The 23,926-nt window shown below is 46.5% G+C and overlaps 1 protein-coding gene across 3 annotated transcripts in view; it reads right to left on the reverse strand.

Annotated features, from left to right (window-relative positions):
• The window catches only part of LOC144138022 (uncharacterized), a 298,058-nt gene that overhangs the window by 120,276 nt on the left and 153,856 nt on the right, over positions 1–23,926 (reverse strand). The window contains exon 1 of one of the 3 annotated variants that reach the window (XM_077670076.1): positions 10,817–11,157. The exons of the other annotated variants lie outside the window; for them this stretch is intronic. The gene's annotated coding sequence lies outside the window, so the exon portion shown is untranslated. Of the gene's footprint in view, positions 1–10,816; positions 11,158–23,926 lie in introns of those variants that run through there. 3 annotated transcript variants of the gene reach the window in all.

The raw sequence follows: 23,926 nt of genomic DNA on the forward strand, positions 1-23,926 counted from the left end.
ATTATCTCGAAGAGAAGTGATATTGGATGCCTAATAACAACGTTACATTATCTATTTAGCGCCCAGCGAAACCAGGGAAGATTGATCGGTCTTGTGCGGGTGAACACATATTACCGCCGTGGCGGGGCATGTATTTATTTCTTAACGACACAGTTTTTTGACAATTATCAAAATACTTCGCAGAATTCTGGTGGAATCTGATCTCAGTTACCGTTTTAGTAAGGAATTTATTTTTATTATAATCTTTGTAACATCAGACGCAGCCGCATCGAAGGGAACGGACAAGAATCCCCGCTAGTTCTCTCTTTCGTATCCTACGCTATAATTTTTACTTTTATAACAGCGTAATTAATTTTGCGGTCACGCCGTAAGCTTCGTCTGATCCTCGCTCCATATAGCGGAGCGAAAGCTCGGGCTTACATTTCGCAGGTGGAGACAGCTCTTATTTGCGCGCGATGTCGCGAAAAGGATTAGTGCGCGGCAATCTGAAATTGCGGAATTCATTACCGAATGCAGTGCGGCAAGCAGGGAGCAGGCGGCTTAAAGGAGCACGCGCCAGGAACTCATTAGCGCGGAAAGGGCGGGCGATTTCGTTTGCAGCTGGCCGTAATTGGCTATTGGCCGCCCCGGTTGAACGTGGTTTCGAGACAACGACGGAAGAACGCCGGCGCGTCGTCGGCCACCGGCATCTCATTACCGGGCGCCCACAAAACCGCGCCGCGGTTTCACACGGATTGCAGTTGTACGGAGAGTGTTCACTGCCGACTAGTTTTGAGACACGCGGCGGCATGCACGAAAGTGCGAGGAACGCTGCTCTCAGTGTGGAGCAATTGACACCTGAAAAGAACCCCTACCCCAATGTAATGTCGGCGTAAATGGCAATTTAACTACGCGCACGCGCCTCTCTCCTCCCTCTTTCTCTGTACGTCTGTGCGGGCGTTCATCTGTCCGTCAGTGCAGTGCGTGCGCGTTTGCGCTCGCGCCAATCGGCAGTAAAGACAGTCTGATTAGTGTTTTTCTTCATCACTAACAACAGGAGATCAGACCGCTGGGGTATAATTATTAAAAACACCACAGTTTTCTTCGGCAGCTTAAACGCAAAAACTTTCGTCTGTTGGTCTTTCTGTCCACCTGCCTGCCTGCATATGAGGCTAAAAGGTTTATTCAATTCTCTGGCTGGTTGTTTGTGCAATGGTGAATCAGTGGCAGAGGATCGGAAGTCATGCTCTTACAGCGAACAGCATGACCTTTTGTATATAAGGAAACGTGCTCCAAACGAGACAGAAGGGTAAAGATGGTGTGTGTCTAGCGACCTGGAATGGTTGACCCAATTGCCAGAACTTTCACCTTGTTCAGTAATGCTGCTCAAGGTCTGTCCCGGAAGTCCCAATGGATTTAAGTTACATCCCGAAAGATGACACAGAGGTCCTTGACCAAGGCAAAAAGTAAAAAAAAATGATGTTTCGTGAGTTCTATGCCTCCCTTGTTCACAATGGGCACCGTCACTGCAATGCGCCTGAGTACCACTAAAGTTTGGTTGCATTCATGCTATCCTAATAAATAAAAATATGAAAATCATCGCCTATTTTACATTTAAAGGCCGCCGTCAAGGGACCTTTAAAGGAACTCAGCGACTGCACCCTGGCGAGCCCAAGCCGAAACATCCCTGGACGCCCAAGGAACAATCAGGGGACTAAAATTCTGATCATTGTTACTACTTTAACCAAAATTTAAGAAAGATGGGCCCAATTCACTCCCTACAGGTGGTTAACCAGTGAAGCTGTAACGTGCGGCCTGTGTATACCAATATGTTACTCCTTATGGTTTATTAAAGCCCGTTGCTGAGCCCGGGCTGCAGCATGGGCACGGCATAGACGAGCTTGTTCCCGGTCGTCGCTGATCGTCAGATGCCTACCCCTCGCTAGCGCTTATGACGTGTGGTCCATTCTGGCCCATCCATTCTTAAGCAACGTGCGGCCGGGACTTGCCATTGCCAGGTCCACGCTGCCTCCTCTGCCAGCCGTTACTTGTCGCTTGATCAGATCTTCACGCAGTATCCCGCTGTGCGCGCGCTGTGCTGCGATAGAGATACACCGAGCCAAACTCTCTCATTACTTCCAAGTCCTCTCTAACCTGGTTTTTCGCGCATGCGCATGCAGTAGATGAGGTTGCACCAAAAAAGTTTTCCGTGTAGACGGGACCGCCGGATTTCCCTTTCGCCTATCCTTCGTGTTAAACAAGCGAACAGCAGGAGTCGGTTTGCGTGGACTGCAACAAAGTGTCTTATATGGAGCGCTACTCTTGGTCACGCGCACAGTCACCGAAGCATGCGAAGGATGTTTTCGTAGGCACGGCAGGGAATAAAAAAGGCCACAAGAAAAAAAAATGTTGGCACGTTCGGGCTTCTTGGCAGAAAATTAGCCCAAATTTATCGCGGCGCGTTGCGTTAATTGAGAGCGGCGAGCTGCTCTTAAGCGGCCTTCCTGTGGCCATATCTGGCTGCATATAGGTATGAGAACCTCGTAGGTCTAACACTTCCCGCTGAAAAAAAAAAGTGAAGTAGATGGTAGGCGATAAAGCGCTCCTTCCGATCTCGGCCTCGCCTCCCCGGTGAAATCAAGGCCGACGGCGGGGTAAAAAATCCGCGCCGCTACCCGGGAAGCTTAGATAAGCATTGGCAGGCCGTCATTCATGCAAGGAAATTAGCCCTGGACTTTACGTAAGCTCGCCCACAAAATTGTACAGAATGAGTCGAGTTAACGGCGCTTTATCGCCCAACCTTGGGCTCATGTATTCTATTCAACGACACGGCCGCCATGTTGGAAGCGCATCCTGCCGCCTCCCGGCGAATTTTCTTTCCCGTAAGCCCCGCAGTGTAAAAATCGTCTGGTTTCCTGGGCGAGACCGATGGTCAGGAACTTCGCCAGGCGATTGATCGCGAAAGTGTCTTCCATGCATCGCACCGGTATTTTCGATGCTCTGAATAGGAGGGGGATTGATTGAGCGGCGAACATTGTCACGCTTTGGTTCTGTGTAAGAACGAATGAACTGTCAGCATACAGTATTCAAATTGTAACGTGGCGGCAGTACAGCAGTGTCAAGAACCATGTCTGATTTATGAGAGATGTATTTACACTATGTACATGGCCGCCATCGAAAATCCCGCGCCAGACGCTTCGCCGTTCTTGTCGCCGTCTCGGGTCATGACGCTGTGGGTCATTGGCCGCATTAATGAGTCCCGTGACAATATTTTGCAAATAAAAAGTACCGCACAAATCCGGTAGCAACCTCAAATGCGAACTTTGAACGCAGCATGTGATCCAACGTAACAAAAGTAATGACGCTTGAACATTTGACACTGCTACGTGGAAAAAGCAAATATACTGTAACGTAAATATCACCAAGCCATGTAAGCCAAAGGAAATAACGGTACATGGTCGGGCTTCTTTGACACACCAAAAGTATTATATCACACGCCGATTCAATGATGACGTGTATATTATTGTTTACTGGCGCACGCCCAACAGGGGGCAAAGAGCACCAAAAAGTTTGAAAAAATTCAAGGGGTGTATAACTCATAGTGGGTCAGTTAATGATTAGCCGGATGGTAATAATAATGATAGTTGGTACAAAGAGCAAGGTGGTGATCATGTGTGATGTGTAATGTGCTGTCAAAATTTTGCGTCTACTAAATACTTGAAAACACGCTTAATGGGAATTATATATATATATATATATATATATATATATATATATATATATATATATAAATATATATATATATATATATATATATATATATATATATATATATATATATATATATATATATATAAATATATATATATATATATATATATATATATATATATATATATATATATATATATATATATATATATATATATATATATATATATATATATATATATATATATATATATATATATATATAGGATCGTCAGCAAGCAACTACGATGGGTGGGGTGGAATATGTTGTCTCTAGAGTTGTGGGAAATGTTTATGTCTTGTTGTGTGCCTCACATTGTATTACAATGTGAATTACGGATAGCTGTTCTCCGCGCCTGCTCCACAGTGGTGTTGGCGATCCTGTGAGTAGGTGTGAGTGTGTTGCATTTGTGTGACCTATCCGCGACCTGCATAAGGTAACTTCAGTGAAACGGTTGTGCGAGGCAGTTGTTTATCATCCCGAGTGCGGTTTTATAACGTATAGTTTGTTGGATGCATGTTCACTCCAGTGTGTTTGCCGTACTTTACGAAGGTGTTGTCTGATGTGCGGCTTGAGGTCAGTGTAGGGTATCGTTGTTATGTCCACTGTGGTCCTAATAGCAGCAGCAGCAGCAGCAGCTGCCCTCTCATCGGCCATGTCGTTGCCAGCGATCCCAGCGTGGCCTGGAACCCAGCACTGTACAAATTCAAGTTTATGGGCATACACAGACATGATGGTGTTAAAAACTAGATTGACTATCCGGTGGTTGGGTTGCCGGTTTCGCGGTGTGAAGGTCCCGGGTTGACTTCGCGGGAATTCCCTAATCACATTTTTTTTTTTCTTGAGGCGCGCAGTCCTCACACCTGCTAGTCGTCTCCTCGCCTCCTCGCCACTTTCCCCCACACTTCTTGGCCTAGCATTTTCACCCTCTCCCCTTCGCCCATGATGATAGTTTTCTGGTAATGCTCAACGGCGAAACTAGAAGCTTCAACAGCACCGCTGTTGAAGGGTTCAAATTTCGCCCTGCAGTGACGTAATATGGGCGGGAGTGAGGCATTATGGAGCAGCATTAAAAGCGTAATTACCGGTGTTTCAACTGCACGTCAGCGTTCAAGTGATACGATAAAAAGTCAAAGTATTCTCCGCCTAACGACGACGATAGTGAAAACGCGAAGCTGTCTTGCGCGCGAAAATCAAATGGCGAAGTTCTAAAGTCGAAGCCACTCCAATCAAAGCCAAAAAAACGTCAACGATCAAAGTGCAAACCGCCTAAAAGTCAAAGTCCAAGCGTCAACGCACAAAGTGCAAACTGCCTCCGAGTCAAACTCCAAACTCAGGCGACAGCAATCGAATACCTCGCGAGAAAGGTGAAAACCCAACCAAACCGATCGTCGCAGTTCGACCATCGTCGTCGTTGGACGGAGACCAGAACTTTGAAAAGGAAATGCGATAAATGCGTAGTATGTGGTATTGTATGAATCAAGAGGCGGCACTCCCTTCGAGTAGTCCCTCTTGTTGTAACCGTTATGCACGCACAATTTCACGGGCGACTTTACGCTTGCACAGTATGACCTTGTCGTCGCTGTGGTAGACAGTCAGAGGCTCTGCCACCGTGACTACGCACCCCGCGCAACGAGCCGAAAAGAAATGCGAAGTGCGATGATGGCGCCGTCAAGTTGACGTCGGCCTCATGACATGAGGGATTCAGGTTTTATTCCGACCACGGGAAGCGTTTTTTTCTTGGTTCACTATCATGTGCCCTCCCGTTGTGTAAAGCTGACTTTCCTGTGGTGCGTTTTGGTTACTGCAGTGCCACCACTGAGATGAAGAAAGCTTCGCTTTAATATTTACAACCAAATATGGGTATGAGCACCGGAAGACGTGGGATTATTTTATTCTTTTTAAGATGTATTTTCTTTCTTTTCGCTAGTGATGTGAATTTGTACCATTATAGCAATCAAGTGCCTTTGCTTCGCTAATTATGTTTTCTGTTTCCAAGGTGCAAGGCCTGTGGAGAATTGGCCCGTTTACGCTATTTTTGTTCATATTTCTAATGTTCTTTTGCGGACTCTTTTCGTTTACTGTTCCGGTTTGGGGGGAACTGTATAAGGTGCGTATTTGTCATTTTGTGTGATCATTATAGTGAAAACGTAATTTTTTTATACTTTTCATATTTTTGGTTTTTCAGGATTATCTCCGACCAATTATCTCCGTTAGGCGATTAAGATTAAAAGTGTTACTGCAGGCAAATCCGCATTTTTGTGGAAATGCAGGGCGTTAAATGGTTCGCGATTCTCGCAATTTTCAATGGTATTTTGAATATTTTTTTGTGGAATTTTTCCTTTATTCTTCGCTTTTTGGGTGGATGCATAATATGCATATTTTTAATTTTGTAAGATCAATCTTGTAAAAATTTTACTTTTTTACGCTTTTCTTATTTTTGGGGTGTTCGAAATTCTGTCCGATCAATTATCTCCATTTGCGCTATTATAACGATTACAGGCATTACTTCCACCAAACCTCCATTTCTGTGGAAATGCAGGGCGCAACACGGTCCGTCATGCCGGGGTGCGTATTCCCAAGCCATATCCCGTAGGGGCCCAGGCCGACCACACCCCCTAAGCAGGGGCGCAGCCGAAGAGATTAAAAAAATTGCAATTTTTTAACCTCCTTGGACGCAGCATCGTGACATCTCTACCTATATGTGCGCGACGTCATGCGAGGTGGATTTTTTTTCTTTTTTCCCCCTCCCCTCGTTTCGACTGCTTGGCAGGCGGCCGATGGTTTCGCTCCGTGGGCGGGGCTGGGCTGCGGCGCTGGGGAAGCTGACGCACATGTGGTAGAAACTAACCTTTTGTACCTGAGCCCCTGACCTCTCCACGCTCTTCTTGCGCACCTGCAAGTTGACGCTGACCTCCGATCGTGTTCCTAAATAGGCGCTCGACTCGGTGCTCGAAGTGCGCGCGCGCGGATGGACGCTTTCACGCGCATGTGGCAATTATACACGGTCCGGAAAGCAAACACCCTCTGAAAGCTCATTCTACAGCACACAGAAGGGTATACAATTGAGTTGGGTGCTCTTTCACTATATACACAGCTCAAAACACGATTCGTTGCTGCAGGTAAGGATTACAAGAAAGGCAGCCAATTACCCATGACTACATTTACAAACTGTCCTACTCTTGCGAAATATTACAGCTGCATGAGCTGCTACATTTTGGCACTTTCATAAGCACTATTACATTGAATTTCGTTAACATTAACTTCATTGCATTATTCTTTATCAGGAACAGTGCCACTAAGGAAAACATTGACATTTTGTTAACAGCAACGGAAGGTGTGAATCGTTCTTGCAAGGGTGATACCTTGATAAGAAAGACACCACCTCAAACGTACACGTTTTACACTCGGTCATGAATTCTGCATAATTTCCACCGCTGGTCATAACAATTTAGGGAAACAATATCGAAAATATATACCAACCAAGGGCTAAGTAATAGTTGGATTGTACAGCAACTGAAGTACTCGAGGAGTTTGATATATGTCTTCTGTACAGGGCTATTGACCACAGTCTCTTCACTGAAGCCACCAGGCCGAGTTTGATATAAGTAATCATGCGTGCTACCACTCACGCTGTTGCCAATGTCGATTAGTTATTTTTAACAATTTGTGCTTCATGCACACAGAGATTTTGCTGCATAAGATACGTTATTTATAAATAGACAGCTCCAGCAGGATCCGAATGGCGCTGATGCCCCCCCCTGTAATCGGGAAGGCACACCAAATCGTTACCACTTAATTTGGCTCTGTCCATTATTCGACCGTAATCGCCACCAGCTTTTAACTCTAGGTCCCGCCCCTGCGACTGAACAGGAACATGTTAGTCGGGTCCGTGACGATCCCACCGCACTAGAAGCAATTACCGAGTACGCCCTTGAAAACAGACTCTAAAAATTGGTGTAGCAGCCTGGCAGACTTCCCCGTTCGGTATACAATGTGAACTGTCTGCAGCGTGCACTGTTTTCAGTGTGAACCGCATTGTCCACAGTGTGAACTGTACATTTAAGTGTGAACTGTGCGTTTCGCTGCCACTGACTGACTTTAATGTGTTCATTTTGTGATTAGGACCCCAAGACTGTAACTGTGTTCATTGTGCGATTTGTGACCTTCCCCTTTTCTCCTCATCCTTGCTCCCCCAGGGCCCCATGGCCTCTCATTTAATGCAGTGTTACACTCACTCAGATACGTATATTTTTTTCGCTGGGACTAATGAGTAGTTGCCCGTGAGCTTGAAGTCACGGTAGTCGCAGCAGAGATAAAACTCAGTAAAAAAGTTATCTCCTCGGCGCACTATTTTTGCGATAGTGATCTCGGAGTCCAAATAGCGGCAAAAAATTGCCACTTTTAGAGATCCACTGATGGGTATAGATGAGCAGTTTGTGTCTGTATACTGCGACGCATTTTTAGCTACTACATATATATATTTCTGTAGTGTCTGTCCTTTTAATTCGCCAGCATTGTGTCACAGCTCGTGCCTCAACGTAAGCCACACACACGCAAAAAGTATACAAATGTAAAACAAGAAATAGCAGGAATAAAAATATAAATAGTACAACACAAGTTGCCCGCGGAGCGAAACCATCGGCCGCCCGCAAAGCAGCCGAAACGAGGGGAGGGGGAAAAAAGAAAAAATCCACCTCGCATGAAGTCGCGCACATATAGGTAGAGACGTCACGGTGCTGCGTCCAAGGAGGTTAAAAAATTGTTATTTTTTAACCTCATTGGCTGCGCCCTTGCTTAGGGGGTGTGGTCGGCCTGGGCCCCTACGAGATATGGTTTGGGAATACGCTGCCGGGGTACTCGGCAAAGAATGCGAAGCACTAAAAATGGCTAGGAAGTCACCACTTCTTCGTATGTTCCCTTAATTCCTCGGTTACTTTTTTTTAATTTCGCGATAAAATTGGTATCACTGTTATCGAACCGAAGCAGTCTTTCCAGTGAATCAAATTTGTATTTCGTCTTTATGGCCGCTTCAACTTTAGTCCTGGCAATGAGCTACCAACTAGCCTCCCTTTCTGGCTTCGTTCGAGCACTGACGAAACATAGCGCAGTCCCAGAGACGAATAGCAGCGAAAACCGGTCGTTCTAGACGCGTTCACGAGCTGGGAAGTACGCTCGCTATTCGACAGCAGTGGGAGCAAATCGAAGGATGTAGGTGATACAGAATACTTCGCGATACATTGTCGGAAAGGCTACTGCTTGAAACAAACTCATTCTATGCGCGTGTGTATTTTTGGATAAATGTGTCGAAGGACATACGCGTTGAAACATTGGCATGTCTAGATTATTAATGGGATTACTACGGTCATTTCATTCGTTTTTGCGGTATCTGGTTTCAGGACAACGAATATTTTACGTGGTTACGCTGAAGTACGTTATAAGGATATTTTTAAACATAGTTTTATTACGTGTTTATTACAGAATCTTCCCAATAAACTGGCCTAAATTTTGTATGCGCTCTGTTAGCGGCATTCAAAAACGATCTGTTACGTAAACATCTGCTGCACTTTTTTCCACAATCTGGAACAATTTACAATTGCTGAAAACATACTGTTCAGCTAGTTAAGTACGGTTTCCATATACGCCGTAAAAAGAATCATACATTGCAGTGCGCGTTTCTCTATAAGCTTCTTTCTGGCGCCCGATGTACGCGCTTAATATAATAGTTATCTTATGAATCGGCTATTTAAGTGCGAATGCACTTTATAAGCGACCCTGAATTCCGTTGACCGCCGTCCGTCCACATAGCAACAGCTGCGGGTGCGCGCGCTCTTCGTCTTCCATGGCAACGGGGGGAGATGGCACATACCCACGTGGGGGTTGTCCAGGAATCTCCTCGTCTTCCTTGGCAACGGGGGGAGATGGGCGCGCGCTGCCTGGCCGCTGACATGGCACATACCCACGTGGGGGATTGGCCAGGAATCGGGCGTGAGAAGGGCTAATGCACCCGCTTAAAGGAGTACGGACACGAAATTTCAAAGCTGAGATCCGCTCTAGCAATCAAGTACAACGACAACACAAATAGGTGTCTGTGCATGGCACATACCCACGTGGGGGATTGGCCAGGAATCGGACGTGAGAAGGGCTAATGCACCCGCTTAAAGGAGTACTGACACGAAATTTCAAAGCTGAGATCCGCTCTAGCAATCAAGTACAACGACAACACAAATAGGTGTCTGTGAATAAATGCATCTTTCTTTCTTTGTAGTTGTGTGTGTGTGTGTGATCTCTCTTTCGCGAACATTACCGAACCGCGCAAATTCAACTCCTGCATTCGTACTTTCACATGCTTCCCCTCGGGGAAATGCGGGGAAATTTTTTCTTCTAATGCTCACCGCTTCTTCACGCATACGTCGGGACTGCCATCGGTATCAGTTAAAGCTATTGCGCACTGAGCATTTCTCGCAACTGCAGTTCTATGCCCCACAAATAAAGGCAGCGACGAAAAGAAGGCAGTTTGAAATTTACGCACCTATTGGCCCTTTTGCAGCGTGGGCAACGGACGGAACCAATCTGTCTTTATTTCGAACCTTCCCTTGGCTGCATGCACAGCGGGCAACAGTGCGGCGGCGGTGCTCTTAGGCGAGAACAATAAATTACGACGTGGCGTAACGTACGGCGAAAGGAAGGGGTCGTGTATTTCACAGCCCGGAGGCAGCGAGGCCGAAAAAGGAGGCACGCGTCCAAAAGCGAGCCATGTCCCGTGTGTACCACCCCCGGCCAGATCTAGCGAACGGATTTCCCCAGCTGCTCTCCGGAAACAAATATCCTCCGGGCGGCATCTCTCGCGGATTCAACTGCTTCTTGGCGAGTGCGAACAGAAGTGGTAACTTGTGGCCAGGCTCATCCCCGCTGCTTGCACAAGCAGTAAAATTAACAAACAAGCAGTACGTTCCGCGTACATGGGTTCTCAAAACGGCAACACCGCCGCTTGCGCGGAGCCCGTGGTTTTACGGCATTTTAGCATGTCCCACACGACGAAGATCATTGGGAAAGCACTGTGGTTTAACGCACTCGTCACGATACCTGAAAGAAGACCGACGGCTGGATTCCTTAGAATGTGGGTGCCGTCGGCGAATGACAACAACACGTTCGTGTCAGATCCCGGCGACGGCGTCGCGAACGAGCGCAGGGGATCCGCACAGAAGAACCAGGGAGACCCAGCGGCGGCAGCACGTAGCGGTAGCGCCGTCGGATACGCGGCAGGAGCGGAGTAATTGTCGTCGGCGCCGAGTGCGTGTGGCTGCTGCCGGAGCCTCCGGTCACCCGCCGCCCGCGGGTGCAGGCTGGAAGCTTGCCAGCCGCGCTCCCAACACGACAGGCGCTTCTCATTTGCAGGCAGCGATGCCACAAACGTCGTCCCCAAGGCGCCTACAGCTAGTTTGTCTGTTTTGCTTATTCGTGTGACGCGAATATCATGCGGCAGCTCTCCCCGGCGATTGGAAGCGCTTTTTCTTCTACCACGCTGCATTCCTCCGACCTTCCTCTTTAGCAAAACAAGCCGAGGAGATTTACCAGGCCCACGAAGCGGGCAGCAAAGCAAACCTGCACTGCCCACGTGATCAACTGCGCACACTCTGCTTTCACTCTTAAACATCGTCCACCCCGCATTAAACCAGCGCCGTGGTATGTAGCTGTTGTGAGCGCAAATGTAGTCAGAACGTGTAGGCATTTGTGAAGAAATCATTGCATGGGACTTTGGGGCGCAATACTGATTCTGGCTCGAGTAAAGCGAATGTAATCATTCTATCGACAATATCCACGGTATGCTTAGCGGCTGTATTCTGCTGGTTCGATTGAAGAGTGTTAGATATCTTCTCCACTCGAGATCTGCACGTGACGCCGTACTTTCTAGTGAGTAAGTGCAATACTTGCAATCCATTTTCAAGGAAACGTATTCAGGTTGTTCACTCGTGGTTTTAATTATAATAACAAGTAATGGAAAGTCATGTCGAAGCACAGAGGTAGAAGTTTAGCGGAGGCACTGAGAATGATGATGTCGGGCAATGTTCAAGGGCTTACGCAATTCAGAAGAAATGAATCGCGCATGGAATTAATGCGGCTACTGGCGCAGTCAAGATCCGTTTTCGGGCAATAAGCATGAGACAAACCTTGCTTCTAAAAACATAAAAATATATTCAATGAGTTCTTTGGCTAATATAAAATGCGACAGAATCTCCAGGTTGTAGTGCGCACCCTAAGCTTATGTCAACCCCAAAACCTACAAAAAGAGGAATGATAAATGTAACGGTTAGGGTAAGAAGTGCCCGTAATATATTTGACAAGGAACAAGTTTAGAAAACAAGCCACCTCAAATTAGCAACAAAAATAATGGTGCAGCGGGGAAACGCAAGTCGTATGAGGGACCATTACTATTTGGACAGATCGGGGAAGCACAACGGCTATGGAGAGACGCAGTCAGATGCAAGGGAAAGAAGCAATGTGGGCGGACGGATGAAATTATGAAATGGGTTGGCAAAGATAACGTCCCGGCGAAGCAGGTTGGGGGCTGTACGAAGTTTATAGGAGGCGCCTTCATCCTTGCGTAGATATAAAAGCTGCTGATGATGCATAAATACTTGATTACAGCATCTCACAGCCCTAGGTACTGTTCGTTTGATCGACAGATGCGCAACATACATTTTCGGACTTCTAATCAGAGGTGGTCGAATAATGCGATATGTTTAGCACTTACATACGGAGCGATCAGAAAGTCAGACTTTGCAAAAAAAAAAAAAAAAAACAATTCTCTCTGTGCCATCGACGCCCGAGAAGGTATCGTGATTTATCTGAGCGGTTTGGAGAAAGCACAAAGGAGGGTATATGGATAGCACTAAAGGTGTGAGATTCCATACGTTTTAGTGCTTTAGAAATTATGAGGGTTTACTGCGCTCAGGCCACTTCTAGGCGACGAGCCGCGCCGTAGTGGGGAGCCCTGACGTCAGTGTAGCTGCCGTGTATAGTGCACTGCGTGCTCGGCGGAATTCGGTGCAGCGATGAGAAAGCCGAGAGCTATGCCCCAGAAAGTGCTGCGGTGTCGTCATGAGTATGCGATATACAGTGGAACCCTGCTCTTACGTTCCTCAGTGCTGCGTTTTCCCGGCTGCTACGTTGTTTTTGTCTAGTACGGGCGCAGCTCACATAGAGTTCCATGTTACGTCCTGGCTCAGAGTACGTTCCCGGATCATCCGTCGCAACCTGACACTCCGAACTCACCCGGGCAACATGCGCGGATGCCCATTTTGACGTCTGACGAGCCTCGGTTAGGCTTGGCTACGGAACTGACTGCATGAAGCCGCACGCGGGTGCGATTCGTCACCACTAGATGACCCTATGTTACTCTATGCTATCACCATGATCACTGCGCTTCGAACGGAAAGTTTCACTTCCGAATGCCGGAAGTGCGTGTTTGCCATAAAAGTACCACCGATGAATAGCACGCGCTCTCGTCGTCATAGTGCCCTTGAAGCTTCGAGAACACCGTTGAACTTGCAACCGCGAACGTTGCCGTGCCTTGATGGCGTCGCGAAAACGGCAGGCGCTTGCCCTTCCGGAAAAACTTGACGTACTAAACGCAGTAGACAAACAGCCAGCGCAGAAGAAATCCGACATCGCTAGGGACCTTGCATTGCCACGCGTGGTGTTTGCATCGATCGCAAAAAGCGGCAATCGTATACATTCTCGAGTTTTTTAAGGTTCGAAAGCCAGAACTGAAGAAATACATGCTTGCAAGTCAAAGATACACTGTTTTCGTTCATTTTCGAAGGTTTCCTTACTGCTGCGTTTTCCGGGTTGTTAAGTTTTGTTTTCCCGGCCCCGTGAAAAACGCATGAACGGGGTTCCACTGTATTGTTTCTTGAACATCGTGCTTGTGGAACCGAATGGGTGTCTTTGATGTGGGCAGGAATATGTAGGGTAAATTTGGTTGGCGGTAAAGGATGCTCGGTTCAGTTATCGCTGTCATATGCGTCCACGCTTTTCCCGCCAACCCACTGCGAACAAGCTCTGATAGCTGAAGACAGGCACTGCAGCTCTCAATTGACTCTGTGTTTCGTGTATTAGCTGCTTTAAAGGTACTCCTCTTCGTACCTGGGAATCTCGTGATCCAGGGAAATCAGCGAGTGTTTGGGTGCTGACTACGAAATTAAGTGTAGCCTCCACTTTTCATGCTCGATAAGCACCGCGGAGGTTCTTTCCAGGCATCGCGATTGTCTATCACTCGCTGCCGCTACCGACTTGGTCAATTATGTAAGACCTGCCCGTTGTTGGGCGCACAATTTTTGGACGACTGCCAACTGCTACCTCATCTGTGTTTTTTTCTACTCTGTAACTATAACTACGCTAGATCACCACTGCGGAGAATATTTCCGGCACATCGCGTTCTTTGACCGCTCACAGCAGCCACAGAACGCGTTGATTAAGCGAGAGCTACTTGGTCAATGGCAATACTTTAAAACTCATTTAAACGAGGTCACACCTTCTGGTGGTTTATGTCAAACACAAAAGGGCATTCGAATACAGCCTTGGTCACCTACCCTCGCTTTTCTTGATGACATTTTGTTTTTGAGCGAAAGCACTACAATGCGACATATTTCAAGATTATTCATCGCGTCGCACGGGACCGTCAGCTGTCAGCGCGCGAGCCGCGCCTTTATTAAATGCAGAGCATTTCTTAGCCTCGCCTGTTCCTGCGTCGGACGGTGTCAACAGTTCCGCGTCCGCAGCAGGTGCGCCTCTCCTTCCCTCCTCTCTCTCAACAGCAGCTGGCGCGCGCATGCGTCGTAGTCAGCCCGTTCGCTCCGTCGCGGTCTCGGCGTAACAGGTGCGTGATAGCAGCGCGGTGGGGCGTGGAAGGCCGCGCGCTGCTTGCGCATGCGCGCTCTCCCCCCCGTACTGCTCTCCCTCTACTGCGCGCGCTGCAAATATAGCGGCTAGCGGTCGCTCGTGTTTCAGTCACTGCGTTGCTCCTTCCTTCCTTGGTTGACGCTCGTGCCCACGTTTACTCGTGTCTGCTACTCCAGCATCACGGAAGAAGCGATGGAAGCAACACTGCCTTCAATCAGTACTGAGGCCCCAATGCTCTGCATTTACTCGTGTTCCCCTCGCGGGAAGGCGCGGGAATTTTTTTCTTATCTCTCGCTCTCTCGGAGCATCGCCGCTGCAGTAACACGTGAATAGGTGAGGGTGAAACGGCTGCTCCGCATGCGCGTCAGCTTTCAGTGTCGTACGTGCGCTTCAGCGCAAACGAAAGGCTGCATCCAATCATCCACTACATGTACATTTTAAACGGCAGGCTGCGAAATGTCAAGTCAAGGAAAACGTTCATGAAAAACTGTATGCATAGTGTTTGCTTTCCATCATGGTAGCTATGATTAAAAGTGTTAAACCTTGGCCATTTTGCTGTGTGCAGTCGCTACGCAGAATAGCAAAAACAGCTCTTGGGCACACGGGCTCCGGAAGGGAGCCGTTAGGGAGCTCTCGAGCCCCCCACCCCCCCTGTCCCACCCGTTCTCAATACAGAGGGGCTCAGCCCCCGTGGTCTTGGCACGATTGTGCAAGTCATACTTCCAAAACAAGCGATTTTGTGTCATGTTCGCAGTGGATTAAAAGCTGCTATTTAAAATAAATGGCGTTTGATTAAAGATTCACTTGTAAAAGCCGATTTCTTCAAAGTCTCCGTTTCAAGAACTGACCTGCCTCTTTGAAAACACCATTTAGGGGCCGAAGAAGACGCACACTGTTTACCAGAAGTATAAAATGTACAAAGATGCCAGGTTGGCGCACATAAAACATGAGCATCCGAAAAATGGAACCTACGAAATGGTTTTTTAAAGATTTAAAAGCATTATCAGCATTGTCAAGCATGGGTAATAATACGTAAAGTATTATTACCATCCACACTATCCCCGCCACCATCATCATCACCATTATCGATTGTCTGGAGGCCCTCCACCTTCGCAACACTTCCGAAACCTTTACTTTGGGTGCACACATCAACAAATTCAGGAAGTGCGATAAGACAGCGCCAATGTCGTTTTAACGGCGAAGCTGTTTAGAATGTCGTAATTTTTCGTGTCCGCAATTAAAAATACCAAGAAATTGCCGAGCGCGCGCACGTGAGGGCTGGCCTCGAGGCGACCGCCCGGCAGTTAACGAAACCGCAAAAATGCCGAAGGCTCGTGGGTGCGTGCCTAGTGGCGACCACCCAGCGTCCCTGGCGCATGTTTCTCAAGCCAAACATACCCCCCTTAAAAAAAAACTCCAGCGTTCGTCGTAATCGTGGCAACACTTGCTCGGAACGATAAAGATACTTCAAAGCGTACGACCCTCCAAGTTGATGTTCAATGATTATCACTTCCAAAAGAATGAAGGAAGCTTACACTTATAGCAGCAATAATAGGATAAAGGTCGTTACGGCAGCGAAGAAGCAGCAGATCGGCTGCAATCGTGGACTTAAACCTCCGTGATCGTCGTGAAGGTTGCGTGCAGCTTCGCTACCTTAAATTTTTACGCGTTAGTGTTAGCTTAATTCATTTTTTTTAGTGAGGTGTCCCGAAGCGGCATGGTAACCAAAAAATTATTTAGATGCCTCTTTCAAGATTGCTTCTGCACTTGTAGACACCTTTCTCACAGAAAATCTCTTTCATCCGAACTATCAATGCATAAAAAAGAAGCTTCTTTCTATTTAAATAAGCATGCATTGAATTATAAATGCGGGAGACGCAAGAACCAACGAGGGCGCGTTAACGCTTCCCTTCCCGGCAGTTTTCAAGATCAGCTAGGCTTCAAAGCGCGGGACTAAAATGTGCAGGTAGGTAGCGCTAAAAAGAAATAAAAATTGCAACAGAGTACCGCGCCTCGATTACTCTGGCTTTGCTTTTCACAGTGGCGTTCCGTGCGTCACTGCAGATTCCACATACAGTTTAACGCCTTGTTCTTCGTCGCACCTCATTAAACATGAGGAGCTCTTGATCCGGCGTAGCGCGGCGTTCTACGGTTCGCAACGGCCTGATTACTGGTAGGCTGCCGCGCTCCTTTCCAATGCCGCCCGCTGGAGGCGCTGACTTGCAGGAGCCGTGTAGCCTTCTCCAGTCTCTACAAACCGGCGGCCTGAATCCATTCGTAATCATGGATGCATCTTGGGAGATACATGCTGACGCAGTAAGTGCTTTTCAAGTATTCACGAATCATTTTGAGGTAAACACAGCGGCTCAGATACATACGCTCACAATTAACGTCCACACATCTGAACATGTGAGGTCAATCTGCACAACGAACGTGCGCGAAGCGAATTACAGGTCATTACAGGCCTCATGGCCTCTGCTACGATTCTTCACCCGTCTTGGTTGTTCCAACAAAAAGAGCGCAAGAAAATCAACGTAGCGTGCAGCCATAACAGCACCTCACTGCTGTCGGTAGACCTCATGGGGGCTTGTAATAAAACTCAGCCCTTCTGAAGGGTAAAAGAAGGAACGTTATTTGCAAGCGCCTAGTGCAGCTAATCATTCGGCATACCAAAACATAACCTTCCCCAAAAGACATTACCATCCACTATTTAAAAGTCAAAAGCCGTTTTCGGGCGGGGCATTGCCAATGTTCTATTCATTTTTACAAAGAAAAGGGTGATGTACCCAAAGCAAGAATTAAACTGCTTTCATCTCCCCGAAAAATGCGTCTGAGAATGTACGAACGTCTGCGTATTTCCTCCAATTATTGCGGAGAAAAACATGCGATTTGCATTCAACGCAGCATGCTTTCCTTGTACCAAGCACGCCGCTAGAAACGCCGGAAAGGCTGCGCCTGTAAGGCCGTTTGTCCGACCTCAAGGTGTCTTACCACCCCGATTCCATTTTTTTTTCTCAAATAAGTTTTTTCTCTATCTCTCTCCACGAGAAATTGAATATGAGTTTTACACTCGCATTTTTTGTCTTTTTTTTCCACATTTTTATAAGTTATGCGGAAGCCACGGAACGGATCAAAACTGCAGTCTGTTTTCCTAAAGCAAACGTACTTCGCGAGAAAAAGATTACGAAGGTGCCACGGGTGTCTTGCGGTTCTCGGCGGCTGCAGTTATTTCCAATTTTGGGGGTTTGAGCACGGCAAGGTGTCATTTTTCTGACTAAAATTTGTTTGGAAACTAACCCTAAACCAAAATTACTAACAGTTCGAAGTAAACTTCGTTCTGCCGTGAACAAGAAATTTAGCAAAAAAATGTGATATCGGAGAAGACGTTAAATCGTCGGTTAGTTTGACGCCTCCTATATGCGTATCTGCATTTGTGACAAGTGGTAGCTAATGTCGGCCACATATTTCTAAACACATCTATAATATCTCGCATGTCTAGAAAAAATATAAATAAAAACAAAAAAAGATTGACTATTGTACCTTTTCTAAAAATGCGTAAATTTAAAAATCAAAATAATAAAAAAATTCCCCCGCATTTCCCCGAGGGGGAGAATGTGAAAGTGCGAATGCACGGTTGTCGGCCCGCTTGCGGCGCTTGCGCTCGGCCCCCGCAGCCCACCGCCTCGCCGCCTTCTCTTCCATCTCTTCCATCGGGTTTGTAGTATCACGTGTACACCACGCAGTTATCAAGCCGCTATAACGCCGCTGAGTCGCCAACGCACGCCGCTGACGACGTAGTTTGAATGCGTTAAAGATATAAGGCGCGTCACTAACACTGATATCAGCGTCGCGTCCGTGGCTTGGTCGGTAGAGCGTCGCGCTGCGGCCGCAAAGTCCTCGGATCGAAACCTGGCGCCGGATGCTGTTTCTTTTTTAAATATAGAGGAGCACTGCGGACGCCGCCGCCGCCGCCGCCGCCGCCGGCGGTGGATGGTTTGGGGTCGCTTATAAAGTGCGTTCGCACTTAAAACGTTTCGATTTCCTTACAAATTAAGGAAACGAGACGCCTCAAGAAAGCCAACAACACTGCTGAAAAATATGTAGCATTATGTTGTTTTTACAGAAGTTATAAGCGGCCGAAATCACGCTTTCCAGGCGCGTCTCCGTGCCATGTTCTCCGCTACTGCCGCTGGTTTCTGGCTTCGAAATTTGGTAAAAATGTGTCTGTCCGCATTCTGCGGCAGCACAACAGTCTTTTCAACCTTTCACATCCTGCTGAAAAAGCAATCCGAGTCCTTAATCTTTTTTATTTGCGATGATTCACTGAATAAGCGCCAGCCCAGCTACGCCTGTGGCGAAGACCCGCCAAGAAGTTCGCCTTTGCGGGCGTCACTTTTCTATTAGCAAAAACAGAAAACAGGGCAACAACGCAAAGATTTCTTGGTGTGTCGACTGCCGTAACTGACTCAAGTCCGGCCACTTGTTAAAAAGGGAGCACCTGTTTCAAAATGGGCCACTAAAACTGCAAAACTAAACTGCAATTCTAAAACTAAAAACTGCAATTCGCATCGATGTCGGAAAAATACCGACATTTGCCAGAACACGCCAATGGCGTGCAAAAGCCCGCTTTGCATTTTAGTTATAACAGAGTTCCCGTCACAACACGAGTAAACTGAGAGAAAAAGTCCTAGGCATGAACGTTTTGGCACGAAGGCCTTTATTAAAGTGAAATAACGTGAACGCATGGTAATTTGGAAAACGTGGCTCAGCTACAAAAGTATTTAATTTTTATTTAAACCTGTCCGAAGGCATATTCATAACCACAAAATAAAGTGAACGCTTATAACATTTTCGTCACAACTTGGACGTTCGCACATTCAAACACAGCACATCAAATTTTTTGAAAGGGGCGAATGCCCGTTGTTATTGTGATATGTAAACGAATGATAGACATGGCTGCTTTGAAAAGACTCCAAAACAGATTTTCGACAGCTCAACCTGCGAGGTGGTTTATTAGAACCGACTTTTTGCCTAGCCTCATGGTAAGTTCACGCGCTCGTATCTCCCAGGATTTGCGCGTCACAGCCGCTGCTGCCATCTTGGTTGCCCACGCGCAGAAGATCGCTACCTTGTTGGTCATTTCAGTGGTCGCTGTATTTGTACCCTCGGCGAAGACAGATGTGATTCCTTTGCGCTTGGGGCCAACACATCCATCGTGCCATCACATCCAACGAGCAGAAACATCCAATTTCGTGCCATCACATCCAACGAGCAGAAACATCCAATTTCATGCCGTTACATCCAACGTGCCAGCACATCCATCGTGCCATTACATCCAACGAGCAGAAACATCCAATTTTGGCCACTGCATCCAACGTGCTATTACACCCAACGCGCTGTTACATCCAGCGTGTCATTACATCCATCGTGCCGTTACATATCCAACGAGCTAACAAATCCAACGTTGGATGTAATGGCACGTTGGATGCAGTGGCCAAAATTGGATGTTTCTGCTCGTTGGATGTAATGGCACGATGGATGTGCTGGCACATTGTATGTAACAGCACGAAATTGGATTTTATTTATTTATTTATTTATTTATTTATTTATTTATTTATTTATTTATTTATTTATTTATTTATTTATTTATTTATTTATTTATTTATTTATTTATTTATTTATTTATTACACGTTCCTACAGCGCCCGTAGGGCATTATTGTAGGGGCGTTATTTTGAACAGTATACAGCACATAAATTTGCTTGTGTGAGACAAATAACAATGAAACACTTATTTGAACAACAATAGATAAGGAAAATACCATTCTGGAAATAAAATTATACAGCATGCTCTACAGCCTCAGCAAAATTCGCTGCAAGAAACACTTCGTTCGGGAGATTATTGCAGTCACTAATAGCGTTAGGAAAAAATGAATGTTTGAATGCACTAACGCGGCATTGGAATTCTCTAATCTTTCGTGCAATATCTCTGCGTGCGGATACATAGAGTTGGATGTGGTGGCAACTCTGCTCGTTGGATGTGATGGCAACATGCGTCGCCTGTGGAAACGCTCCCGTCGAGGAGACGCGGTGGGTTTTCACGGCGAAGTGGTATATTCACAGTAGTTACCGTTACGAGGTCAGTGCACCCCTTTTGTTGCGCCCGCCCGGCACGGGTTCAGTCAGGGCAGTTTACACAAACAAAGCTCTACGCTTTGTGTTTCCCCGCTGTTTGTTCTTCCTAAAAGAAAAGCGACGCCCGCCAAGGCGCGCTTTTTGGCGGATCTTCGCCACAGGCGTAGCTACGCTGGCTCTCATTCAGCGAAACATCGCAAACAAAAAAATTAAAAACGCTGATGTTCCTTTCGAAGTACGTAAAAGGTTGAAAAGTCTCTTGAATGGCCGCGGAAGGCGGACAGACAAATTTATATCAAAGTGCAAAGCCAGAAGAGCAGCAGCACTATAGCAAAGCACAAGGCTGGGAGACGCGTGTCGAACGCGTGATTACAGCCGCTTATAGCTTTGGTACACGAAAAATGATGCAACATCCTTTTCAGAAGTGTTGTCGGCCTTCTTTGGGAGTTTCGCTAATTTTTAAGAAAATGTATACTGCATTTTTATTTTGCTTTTAAAAGTTACGCATTTTTAGAAAAAGCACAGAAGTCAACTATTTTTTCCTTTATTTACATTTTTTTCTAGACACGCGATATATTATAGATGTGTTTAGAATTATGTAGCCGACATTACCTATCCCTTACAAGTTGGTCACAATTGCAGACACGGAGATAAGGGGCGCCAAAGTAAGTGACATTCTGGCATCTGGTCCGAATTCACGATTATTTTTCTAAATTTCTGGTTAACGGCAGAACGGCAAGTTTGCTTTCAATTATTGCCCATTTTGGTGTAGTGTTTGTTTTCCAACAAATTTTAGTCAGAACAATTACACCTTGCCGTGCGCAAAGCCCTAATTTTGGAAAAAAACTGCAGCCGCCGGAAACTGTGCGTCACCCGCGCTACCTTGGCTAATTTGTTTCTCGCGAAATGCGCACTCTAGAGAAAAACGGATGGCATTTTTGGTCTATTCTCTTACAACTTGGTCACAATTGCAGATACAGAGATAAAGGGCGTCAAAGTAAGCGACAATCTGGCGTCTGGTCCGTATTCTCTGGCTTGCGCATAAGTAATAAAAATATCAAAAACGACAACAAAATATCCGCGTGCACACGTATGTTCGATCTCTCGTGGAATCAGCCCGGGGTGTTCGCTGCACTGTACAGTAATGAATAAACCAAACGCGATCATGAACATAGGAACCAGAACACACAAATAGAGCGACTTTTTTCCATGCAAGTCAAATTCACGTGTGGCTTAATTTTAGTGACAAATTTGGGGAAATGTGGCTTTCCAAATACACTAATACTGCACCATTATTGAACCTCCACGAAATGTAGTTTTCAATTTTGCGTGTTCTGGTTCATTTCGTGTTTGTATTTCATTTGTGTCCATGACTGGACGTCGTTTTGGGTGCAAAAAAAAACCCATTAACTTAAACGTTTCGTGCCTGGGCGCAGTTCGGCGAGCCCAGTGGGAAAGACATCAAGAGCATGGGCGGCGGCAGTAATTTATTTTCCCCCCGCCATTGCAGGCCGGAATACAATTGTTGTTCAGCAGAAGTTTACCCATCCTTGCACTGTCCTTATCCGGTAAAAAAATAATAAATCGCAAACTTAAAGGGAAGGTGAAGCGGTTTTAGAATTAAAAGAAAAGTTGACTAGCAGCAAGTACACATTGAATAGTTCATGTGTACGAAATATTTTCGCAATACATGCAATAGAAGCGGCGCAATGAGCAACCAAAAGTGGCCCGATGCCCCGCCCCCATCTCGCCGCGCGATGCCGGAAGACCGAAGAGCGCCGGCGAAAACCGGCTGAAAAACGTCATACTTGGACTTCCGGCCGGATCGGCCGCCTCGGCTATGCTCTTTTCGCCGTGTTTCCTTGTGAATGATACTTGTTGTTGTTGTGGTTGATAGCACTAATTTGTGCAATTTTCGTGTTCAAAAAGTATGCACGAACGCCAAACGAGGCGTACGTTATCATGCCGTATTCCTAAGCAGAATAATGCCACGCCGGGATGCTTGATAACATACGGAAGCGACAGCCGAGGTGGCTGTGCTTGATGACAGAGAATATACTACACTACGTTAAATACTTTGTAAACCGCTCCAATGCGTTTCTTTTATGACGGACGTGAATGTTCACATTAGATTCTAGATTTAGGAAGGATGGGGAATACTGCTGTACTTTGGCCGGGGATGTTTCGTTCCATTCCAGAAACCAAGTCACATTTGTTCAGGAAATACTTGTTTCGTTAAAGGCGTCGGTTTTCTTTCCCTATGGGCTCAGGACAGTGTTCAAGAAAACAATTTTTTGGCGAAACTAAAACAAGGCGCCAATCCTGATAGAAGTTCTCTCCCGGCTAAGAGGTAAACAGTATTCCTACAAAGTAAAAAAACCAAGACAACCAGATTACTTATTTTGCAAACATGTCACGATAAGGTGATGTTTGTCTGGAATTAAAAAAAAAACACCACTCCGAACCACCACCGTGCCATAATTTGTATTGACTGCGGGATCCTAATTTTTTGCCCAAGATTCCGTGTGGCTGCATATTATAACCTGGCAAGCACTTGTTGTCACTGAACCTCAAGTGTGCTCCAGTGAGAGTCGGTGATATATATAATGATGATACTAAAAAAATTAGGAGCGAAGAGTAAATATGCGGCCTCTGTCCGACTAGCGCGGTAAATGCTTAAATCTAGAAATGCCGAAACAGGCCAACGATTTATTATCACAAACGTTTGGTGATTGTTACCTAAAGTAACGTAACTACAACGTAACTGCCTTGTACGACTGGTCTGTTAATTATAACGAGGTAGCCGTAATATTGTAGCAGAATGCGCAACGCACAAGCGAAAATCAAGCCCTACTACAGCCAATAATGCTGAGCAGGCACTAGTATGCTGCAGTGTTTTCAGAATAAATGCATGTGAAGCAGTAAGACGCCACTCATCGAAGTGCAGCTAGCAATCGCGGAGGCGCCGTAGCGCCGCTGCCGAAATTGCGCGCGCGTGTGGGTCTGTGTACGGGGATGAGTAACGGGGCTGGGGTGGGCGACAACGAACAAAGGAAATGCGGAAGCAGAGTCTGCTTGTTGGTTTATGCGTATACCGGCAAGATGTCTCTCGCATATACGTTTACAGCGCATGAACGCTATTTTTTCGCGCAGTGCAC

Source organism: Haemaphysalis longicornis, unplaced genomic scaffold (assembly GCF_048455015.1).
Source record: "Haemaphysalis longicornis isolate Haplotype H1 unplaced genomic scaffold, Haemaphysalis longicornis Haplotype H1 scaffold_1, whole genome shotgun sequence".
Classification (NCBI taxonomy): Eukaryota; Metazoa; Arthropoda; class Arachnida; order Ixodida; family Ixodidae; genus Haemaphysalis; species Haemaphysalis longicornis.